This window comes from Tamandua tetradactyla, chromosome 2 (assembly GCF_023851605.1).
Source record: "Tamandua tetradactyla isolate mTamTet1 chromosome 2, mTamTet1.pri, whole genome shotgun sequence".
NCBI classification, from domain to species: domain Eukaryota; kingdom Metazoa; phylum Chordata; class Mammalia; order Pilosa; family Myrmecophagidae; genus Tamandua; species Tamandua tetradactyla.
The window spans coordinates 18839523-18849310 of NC_135328.1; positions in this window are offsets into that span (position 1 = coordinate 18839523).

Genomic DNA, 9788 nt, shown 5'->3' on the forward strand with positions numbered 1-9788 from the left:
TGAGGTATTTTATATTCATACACAAATGCTCAAACACATACATATTTATCACATACATACAAAACATATACACATTTATTTTGTAGCTCTGTTTATTGGAAACCCTAGAAACAATAAATAAACCAGTTAAATGAGCCTTAATATTGCTCAGGTAATGCTCTTGAAATGCTATTCCAAACTGGAAGATATCAGGGCTTCTTGGAGAATAGCTGATTCCAAACCTTTGGCATCAAATATACAATTCAAAAGCCTAGAATAATTTATTATACAAAATATCAAGGAAGCTATCAGAGACCATTATGATTGTGTGATAAGTGGGGTTAATTTGAATATTGATAAGAGTTTATAACTGCAATACATTAAAATGCATCAGATATGCTTAAATCCATGAGTTCATGATATTACAAACTGAACTATCTCATTACCTTTGGAGGATGTTAGAACTATTTTTGAAAACTGGCGAATAAAGTAAAAAATCAAGCATTCATTTTACCTTTTCTATCCAAAGTGATATGTACATACTACTGTTCAGGTTAACAAATAGTAAATGAAGGAAAATTTCTCTTCATAGAAGCATTCCAACAAATAAGTGGAAAACTAAAGCTAGAACTGGAATAACGCTGTCTTAGAATCACCAATGAATCAAAGATATCAGCATCAATGACTGTTCACATCACAAATAGGGAGACAAGAAATATACTATTTGTGACAAAGAACATGACATCAACTGTGAGATAGTCTTTCAAAAGAAAAAATCAAACCTGAGTATAAGTGGCAAGGTACAACTATTGAGTTATAGGAAATACAAAGGATAATGGAACATAAGGATATAATCAGCAAAATCCCCTGTATGGGAGAATTTACTGATTAAAATAATCTGTTTCTTCAAAATTAAATTGCAAGAGAAAAAAATAGACTGAAGAAAAAAAGTTGGGAAGAGAACCTAAAGAGTAAAAGACACAAAGGACATTTTAAATGCGTAACTAAACTACAATACTTGGGGTTGTGTCCTTGAATGATAAAATTATTTTTTTAATTTAGAAGTGATTACCATAAAAGTCAAGATAGTGGTTACTCGTAGTGTAATAGAAGAAGGTCATTTTCAGGAGCAAGCTGATGGAGGATGTCTGAAGTAGTTAGCAATGTTCTATCTCCTGAAAGGGGTAGAGGTCATAAGCGTGCTTGCTTCAGAACAACTTATTAGCTACAAGTATGTACCATGTGGTTTTTCTGTATTTGTTGTATTCATAACAGAAATAATTTTAACTAGATATCTGAGGAAGAATACCAAACACTTAAGGAAAATTTACATTACAAGAAAGAATAAAATTAAAAATGAGAAAAAGAACTGATTGGAAACAGAAATATTTCAGTAAATAAAAGAAATGTTAAAAATTCTAACTTTTACTCGCATAGATATTAAAGCTTCAGTTTAAGTTTTAATATCTATGCTAATATCTAAGTTTAATAAAAAGTTTAATATGTATGTTTATATCTAGGTTCAATAAAAATGTATTCTATTAAAATGAAAACAATCAATGACAGAAATAATTATGGGAAATTTAAAAATATGATCAAAACATAATTAGAGACTTCCGGAGAAGATGGCGGCTTAGTAAGACGCGCGGGTCTTAGTTCCTCCTCCAGAAAAGCAACTAAAGAAACAGAAACAATATGAAACAGCTCCCGGAGCCACGACAGAGACCAAAAAGACAGCGTATCCCATTCTGGAACGGCTGAATGGGCAGGGAGAATCCGCTGCGGTGAGATACCCGAGGGGCGCGCTCTTTCCCGGGATGGGGCGGCTGGTGATCGGGTCCCTTCCACACACGTGGCTTCCCGGTCTGACTGGGAACGTTGGATAGCAGGGCCCTCCCACCACACTTGGCGTCTCGGGCCAGCTGAGCAATTTGGACCAGTACTCCCCCAAGCCGCGGTGGCCGGCGACCCCCCCCTCCACGCGCGGTTTCCTGGGCCAACTGCGAGATTCAGATTGGCAAGTTAAAGGAGCCACAGCATCTTTTACTGGTGGGACCCGCAGACAGATGAGTGCCACAAGCGCCACCTACTGGGCAGGAAAAGAAAAACAGAGCCCAGAGATTTCACAGAAAAACCTTTCAACCAGCCGGGTCCCACACCCAGGGAAATCTGATCAAATGCCCAGACACCAGCAGAAAATAATGGATCACGCTCGGAAAACTGAAGATATGGCCCAGTCAAAGGAACAAACCAATAGTTCAAATGAGATACCGGAGCTAAGACAACTAATGCTGAATATACGAACAGAAATGGAAAACCTCTTCAAAAACCAAATCAACAAATTGAGGGAGGACATGAAGAAGACATGGGCTGAACGAAAAGAAGAAATAGAAAATCTGAAAAAACAAATCACAGAACTTATGGGAGTGAAGGACAAAGTAGAAAAGATGGAAAAAACAATGGATACCTACAATGGTAGATTTAAAGAGACAGAAGCTACAATTAGTGAACTGGAGGATGGAACATCTGAATCCCAAAAAGAAACAGAAACTATAGAGAAAAGAATGGAAAAACTTGACCAGGGGATCAGGGAACTGAAGGACAATATGAAGCACAAAAATATACGTGTTGTGGGTGTCCCAGAAGGAGAAGAGAAGGGAAAAGGAGGAGAAAAACTAATGGAAGAAATTATCACTGAAAATTTCCCAACTCTTATGAAAGACCTAAAATTACAGATCCAAGAAGTGCAGCATACCCCAAAGAGAATAGACCCAAATAGGCATTCTCCAAGACACTTACTAGTTAGAATGTCAGAGGTCAAAGAGAAAGAGAGGATCTTGAAAGCAGCAAGAGAAAAACAATCTGTCACATACAAGGGAAACCCAATAAGACTATATGTAGATTTCTCAGCAGAAACCATGGAAACTAGAAGACAGTGGGATGATATATTTAAAATACTAAAAGAGAAAAACTGCCAACCAAGACTCCTATATCCAGCAAAATTGTCCTTCAAAAATGAAGGAGAAATTAAAACATTTATAGACAAAAAGTCACTGAGAGAATTTGTGACCAAGAGACCAGCTCTGCAAGAAATACTAAAGGGAGCACTAGAGTCAGATACGAAAAGACAGAAGAGAGAGGTATGGAGTAAAGTGTAGAAAGAAGGAAAATCAGATATGATATATATAATACAAAAGCCAAAATGGTAGAGGAAAATATTATCCAAACAGTAATAACACTAAAAGTTAACGGACTGAATTTCCCAATCAAAAGACATAGACTGGCAGAATGGATTACGACTCAGCAATACCACTGCTAGGTATCTACTCAAAGGACTTAAGGGCAAAGACACAGACAGACATTTGCACACCAGTGTTTATAGCAGCATTGTTTACAGTTGCAAAGAGATGGAGACGGTCAAAGTGTCCGTCGACAGATGAGTGGCTAAGCGAACTGTGGTGTGTACCTACGATGGAATATTATGCAGCTTTAAGACAGACTAAACTTATGAAGCATGTAATAACATGGATGGACCTAGAGAACATTATGCTGAGTGAGTCTAGCCAAAAACTAAAGGACAAATATTGTATGGTCCCACTGATGTGAACCGACATTCGAGAATCAACTTGAAATATATCATTGGTAACAGAGACCAGCAGGAGTTAGAAACAGGGTAAGATAATGGGTAATTGAAGCTGAAGGGATACAGACTGTGCAACAGGACTAGATACAAAAACTCAAAAATGGACAGCACAATAATGCCTAATTGTAATGTAACTATGTTAAAATACTGAATGAAGCTGCACCTGAACTATAGTTTTTTTTTTTGTTTGTTTGTTTGTATCTTTTGTTTTTGTTTTTTTCCTTTCCTTTTTATATATATATTTATTATTATTATTATTATTATTATTTTAATTTTCTTCTCTATATTGACATTCTATATCTTTTTCTGCTGTTTTGCTAGTTCTTTTCCTAAATCGATGCAAATGTACTAGGAAATGATGATCATACATCTATGTGATGATACTAAGAATTACTGAGTGCATATGTAGAATGGAATGATTTCTAAATGTTGTGTTAATTTCTTTTCTTTTTTTTAATTAATAAAAAAATAAATTAAAAAAAAACATAATTAGAAGGTTTAGAAGAAAAATTCTAGGAAACAGACCAGAAAGGGTAAAGAAATATAAGGGAAAAGAGAATTAGGAATTCACTCTAAGAGAAACATCATTAAACTATTAGAGTTCTAGAAAGAGGGAGAAAAGAGGATAAATTATTAAATAAATAGTAAAATAAAGTTTTCCATATTGAAAGTTTAAGAATCCATATTGAAAGGTCTCAGGGACATAACCAAAAGTCATAAATAGGAACACAATCCAGATACATGCTATTACATGGATGAGCTTGAAAACATTGTATTAAATTAAACAAGCTAGACACAAAAGGGAAACTATTGTATGATTCCATGCATATTAAACAGCTAGAATAAACATGCGTAGTGACAGAAAGTAAGGTAAAGTTTACTATGACCAGGGGGAGGGAAATGGGGAGTTATCTCTTAATGGGTACAGAGTTTCTGTTTGGAGTGATGAAAAAGTTTTAATAATGAATGGTGGTGATGGTAGAACAACATTGCAAAAATAATTAATGCCACTGAATTGTACACTTAAAAATGGTTAAAATGATAAATTTTATGTCATATATGTAAATGATTTTTAGCATAGTTTAAGGGTATTTTCAGGCATATGCAGGCTCTCCAAGATAATTTCCCATCACTTAGTTCAATCTGACATTATATAATTTATTTGTTTACTTACTTAGTATCTGTCCATCCCTTAGAATATAAATTACGTGGTGGTAGGAATTTTTTTTTTACATGGGCAGGAACCGGGAATCAAATCTGGATCTCCAGTATGGCAGGCAAGAACTCTGCCACTGAGCCACAATTACCCAGGGATTTTTCTCTGTCATGCTGCCTAAAGTTATCAGGCCTAAAATAGTGCCTAGAGGTTAGTAAGGAAATTCGTAGCATTTTATATTACCCATGAGAATTTGAATGACTTAAGAAGGTAAGAAAAGAGACAATTTAACTAAAAAAGATAAGTAGGAACTCTAAGAAAACAAACAAAACCATTAAAATAACTAGCTTCTTTCATGAGTAACAGTTACATAGCCATAATAATATTATTGATTCCATAAACAATGCATGAAAGGCTAATATTTCCATTGTCTAACATCTTAAGTGTATAAACCATAAGCGAGCCATATATAGAATCTCAAATTAATAACAATTAAAAGATTTAACTGGAGAGTGGGAGCAAGGATGAGAAGAGGTGATTTAGGAAGTTGTTCCTTTGAGTTATAACCTCATAGCATAATTTCAGGTTTTAGTCATGTATATGAACTATTTCAATGAAAATATTTAAATGTATCTACATTTTAAATTTAATGTTAAAATACAAAAAGACAAATTTCTGGTTTAATATGAAGAATGGACTGAAGAGTAGAGTCCAGGACACTGATGAGAAGTCAATATATTCCACAGGTAAAACATGTTAATGGTTTGCAGAAAGTGGTAGCAGTGGCAATAGAGAAAAGTAGGCACAGTTGAGAAAAATTGATGAGATATAAGTAATAGGACTTAGGTATTATTAATGTGGAGGGAGAGGGAAGAGATAAGAGAGAGAGAGACTGAGATCCAGATTTAGTAACTGGGGTAACTAGGTTGTCATTTCCTGGGATTGAGAACTCCAAAGAAGGACCAGGTTGAAGGGGATATTGATGAGTGTTAGGCATGGAGTCTTCAAGGATTTCACATGAGACAGCGAGTCAAAGATTAACAGATTTATAGAAGGGATAAAGCAGGGTGGAAGCAGGTGAGAGAGCAGAAGGGAGAAAGCAGGTAGGCGCCTGAAACTGGCTCCAGCCTGGGGAGCCAGCAGGAAGAAAGAGAAAATGGCTCTGGTTCTTTGTTCTGGGAGCTGTGCTTTAAACGGACAGTGATCCCAGGAGGGGAGGGTGTCCACTAGGTAGTGTGTTGTTTCCTGATTGGATGGGGGCTTGTAGCAAATTTATATCTGGATCCTTGGATCGGCCAAGGATGCTGAGGATGGTGGCTGAGAGGGGGCGCTGCCTCAAGAGTTCCTTTTGCTCTTAGAGCTCTATTTTGAGACCTAACTTTCCTGCCTTTTCAAAAGATGGTGTTGGATTTTGGCTAGTGCTTTAGCTTAGCTTGAAGCAATTTTGAGGGAATAGGGGTGTTGTGCTCTTTTGTTGACTACTTTCTGCAGACAAAAGGGTGTAGTTGGTGGGGTGGGGGCATTGCTTTGAACCAAGCAGGGCATAGTTAGGTTTTTTGGGCATCCTCTGTTGGAACAAGTTGATAGCAATGTCTTTGCTGTGACAGGAGTTGCAGTAGAAGCATGTTTTCAGAATTTTGCTGCTTGGTCATGGCTGCTATTGACCTGTGAATAAATCTAGGCAGACATTATAAAAGGCAAGGGCTAAGAGAAAAATTAATAGGAGAATAATTAAGGGCCAAATGAGAGGGAGCAGAATAGCTTGTCAAGGGGTGGAGAAGAATGAAAGAGGATTTGAGAGAAAGGCAAAGCTGATGAAAGCTGAAATTAGTTGTTATTTTTGGAAAGTTTAGCATTTTCAGGTTTTAGAGCTTTTCTGGCATTGGGATGACTTGGAGGTTTCAAGTTTTTGAAAAACAAACTTAATAAGTAAAATTTTATAGAGCATTAGATATTTTTAGGATTTTTAGAAACACGGTTGGGGTTTGCCATGTTGCGACAGTCGCAATATTTGGCTGAAGTTTGAATAAAAGTAACCTTCAGAATAACCTCTTGACTTGATTTGAAATTTTCTAGTCATTGAAACTCTATTTCTTTTCCCCCTTTTGGTTAGTTCCTCCATGATGAACTAGGACCAGTTTTATTTTTGGAGCTTATATCTCACAGTGCTAGGGCCAGTTATGTCCTGCAATGATAGGGTCCATTATGTTCCAAACCGCCAGTACCAAGCTTATATTCCTGGAAATTATGTCCCACATTGGGGGGAGGCTGGGAGTTCAGCTTAGAAAGAGACCACATTTAAGCAACAGTAGAGATTTTCTGGAGATGGCTCTTAGGCACTAAGTAAGTACTAACTAAGTGGGCTTAGTTTATTATTGTAAAAATAAATTTTATAAGGGCAAGCTTTAAGATTGAGGCCTTGGCTACCTGGGGAATTCCTAATAGTTTTATTTTTTCTAGTTTTTTAAGGGACTTTATAGTTTTTTTTATTTTCTGCCCCATACACTCTGAAATGCAAAGTATAAAATATTAATTTGTATAAAATATTAAGATTTTGTTTCTTATTCCAGGTTTTATATTAAATAAGGCTGAATTAGGTTAATTTATTATACAGATTAGTGTAGATTTTGGACAAAATAAACACTTTTTTATTTTATACAAAAGTTAAAGCTTTAAAACATAGACAATATCATTCTTACCTTGTATATTGATTTAGCTTGGTTTTAACCAGATCAGTTTTACTGCACTTTTAATTAGAGTTAGTCTTTTTTTAGTTCTTTAACCATTGCTTTGTGGACCCATGCTAATTTTTAGAGCTGGGGAACTAAATTTGAGGTTTAAGAGTTAAACAAACACTTAAAAGTTTCAGGGAATGATTGAGCTATACAAAGAGTAAAAGCATCTCAGAATTTAAAGATAGCAAAGTTTATAATATAAGCTTTAACCTTTATAAGCATTTCTTAATGAAGCTGTCTTTAGAAACAAATTATTAGACAGCTATTTTATGTTATTAAATTACAGTACAGACCCTGCTCTGCTCCACTAGATGTATTAGAGCAGAGCAGTGCAACTGACAATTTGGCTGTTTCTTTGATTTATAGGTTTTTAAAGAATAATTAAAACTATGACTAACAATATTATACCATTGTTTAACATCATATTGATTGATGTCAGGATATAATATGGACAGTGAGAATGTTGTCAAATTTTTAGAAATTTTATAGTTTTTGAACATATTAATAATATTACTTTATTTATATACATTTAACTGACAATAGGATAGAAAATTTTTTGTAATCATTGTAATATTTCCTAAATTTTTCCTATGCAATAGGTTAAACTATTTTAGCATTTCACTTATTTATGGTGAAAGAACAAATAATTTGTAGTAGTTTTTCCTTAACAGTGAGAAGACATTTTTTGAAATAAAGGATAATGTTAGTATAAATATTAATAAGGATATTATTCTGATGTAAAATAGTTTAGACACAGTACTTGGATGATTAAGAAAAATTGTCTTACAAAATAATCCATGTTAGTAGAACACAGAGAAAACTTAACTTTAGTTCTGATGAATACTTAGCTTAACACAAAACCTTTCCTTTTTTTTAATATATTATGAACAAACATATTAAATTTTGGTTAGCACTGATTATGACAGAATTTATTTTTATGAACTTCTTTTTTATGACTCTGTACGATTATTTAGGACTTACAGTAATAAAATAAAACTTACCTCCTTTATTCATTCAGGGCTTGTAGTCCACAATGACTATAACAAACAAAATTTACTTTTTTAAAAAACTCTTTATTACTTTCTGTATTTATTTCACCTACAGTTTTTATTTATCCAGACTGCATTTAACTAGAATAAATGCAGTTAATAAATTTAGAAAGGTTATGAACGTGCATATTTTTTCCAATTGCAGTAACATACATTAGTATGTTGCAGTAACATACATTGAACAATTTCCTATATTTATTTTTCCATAATGTTTTTCTTTATGATTCCCTTCCATGTATTTAATTATCATGTTTTCAGATAGATATTAAATAGTTAACTTATTGGCCGTTGTTTATGAGTCAGTAAATAAATGACATTTACCTCCTTTTTAGGCACTAGGGTTTGGCACTGCTTTCAATTCTGCTAGTTGACTATTGCCCTTTTGTCTTGACTGTTTTTAAGCTTTTGTCTTTTGAGGTGAAAAGTATTGGTTGATCAGGCCACAGGGTGCTCTTGATGCTGTTCTCTTATTTCTGTAAGTAAAACTGAGAAGATTTGATTAAATACATTATCATGCCATTGTTTAATATTATGTAAAAAGGTTACTGAAAGATTAGAAAATGTTTTAATTTCCATAACATTTTAAACATTTTTATGCAACTTAAAATATATTAAATTAACTTTATTTTTAGCATTTCATTTTTATGAAGTTAATAAATATTTTGTAACTGTTTGGAACAAAAAAATATTCTTTAGAGTTTGACTTTGAGAAAACAAAATGTTAAAAGTTATTAGGTTTGAAACAACATTTGGTAACTAAAGCTCAGGAAAAAAAACTTAGTGTTTTCAAACAATGAGATGATTCATTTTTTTTTACATAGCCAAGGACATGATAAAGCTAACATAAAGTACAAAAGTTCTTTTGATAAAACACAGACTTTCTGCTTTTTACACTGATTACTTAGAGATGACTTCTATAATTTTTCATTATAACAGGCCAACAGTCCAAGAAAACTTTGTCACTTTAACAGAGAAAATAGAAACAAGAAATACTTTTGAGTGGGACAAATAAAGGATTGAATATTTTATTTTATCCCATTTTTATTTTTTGCAGAACAATTCTAATTGTAATATTTTCGACTTTAACTATAATAGTAGTATTTACATTTTAAATTATAATGAGGCTAGATTATGTTACAGAAATAAAACCTTTTTATAAATTTGTAACCAAAGTATTTTCAATTTTTAGTAACAGCCCAAGGTTTCCTTTTTAAAAGAACTTTTGT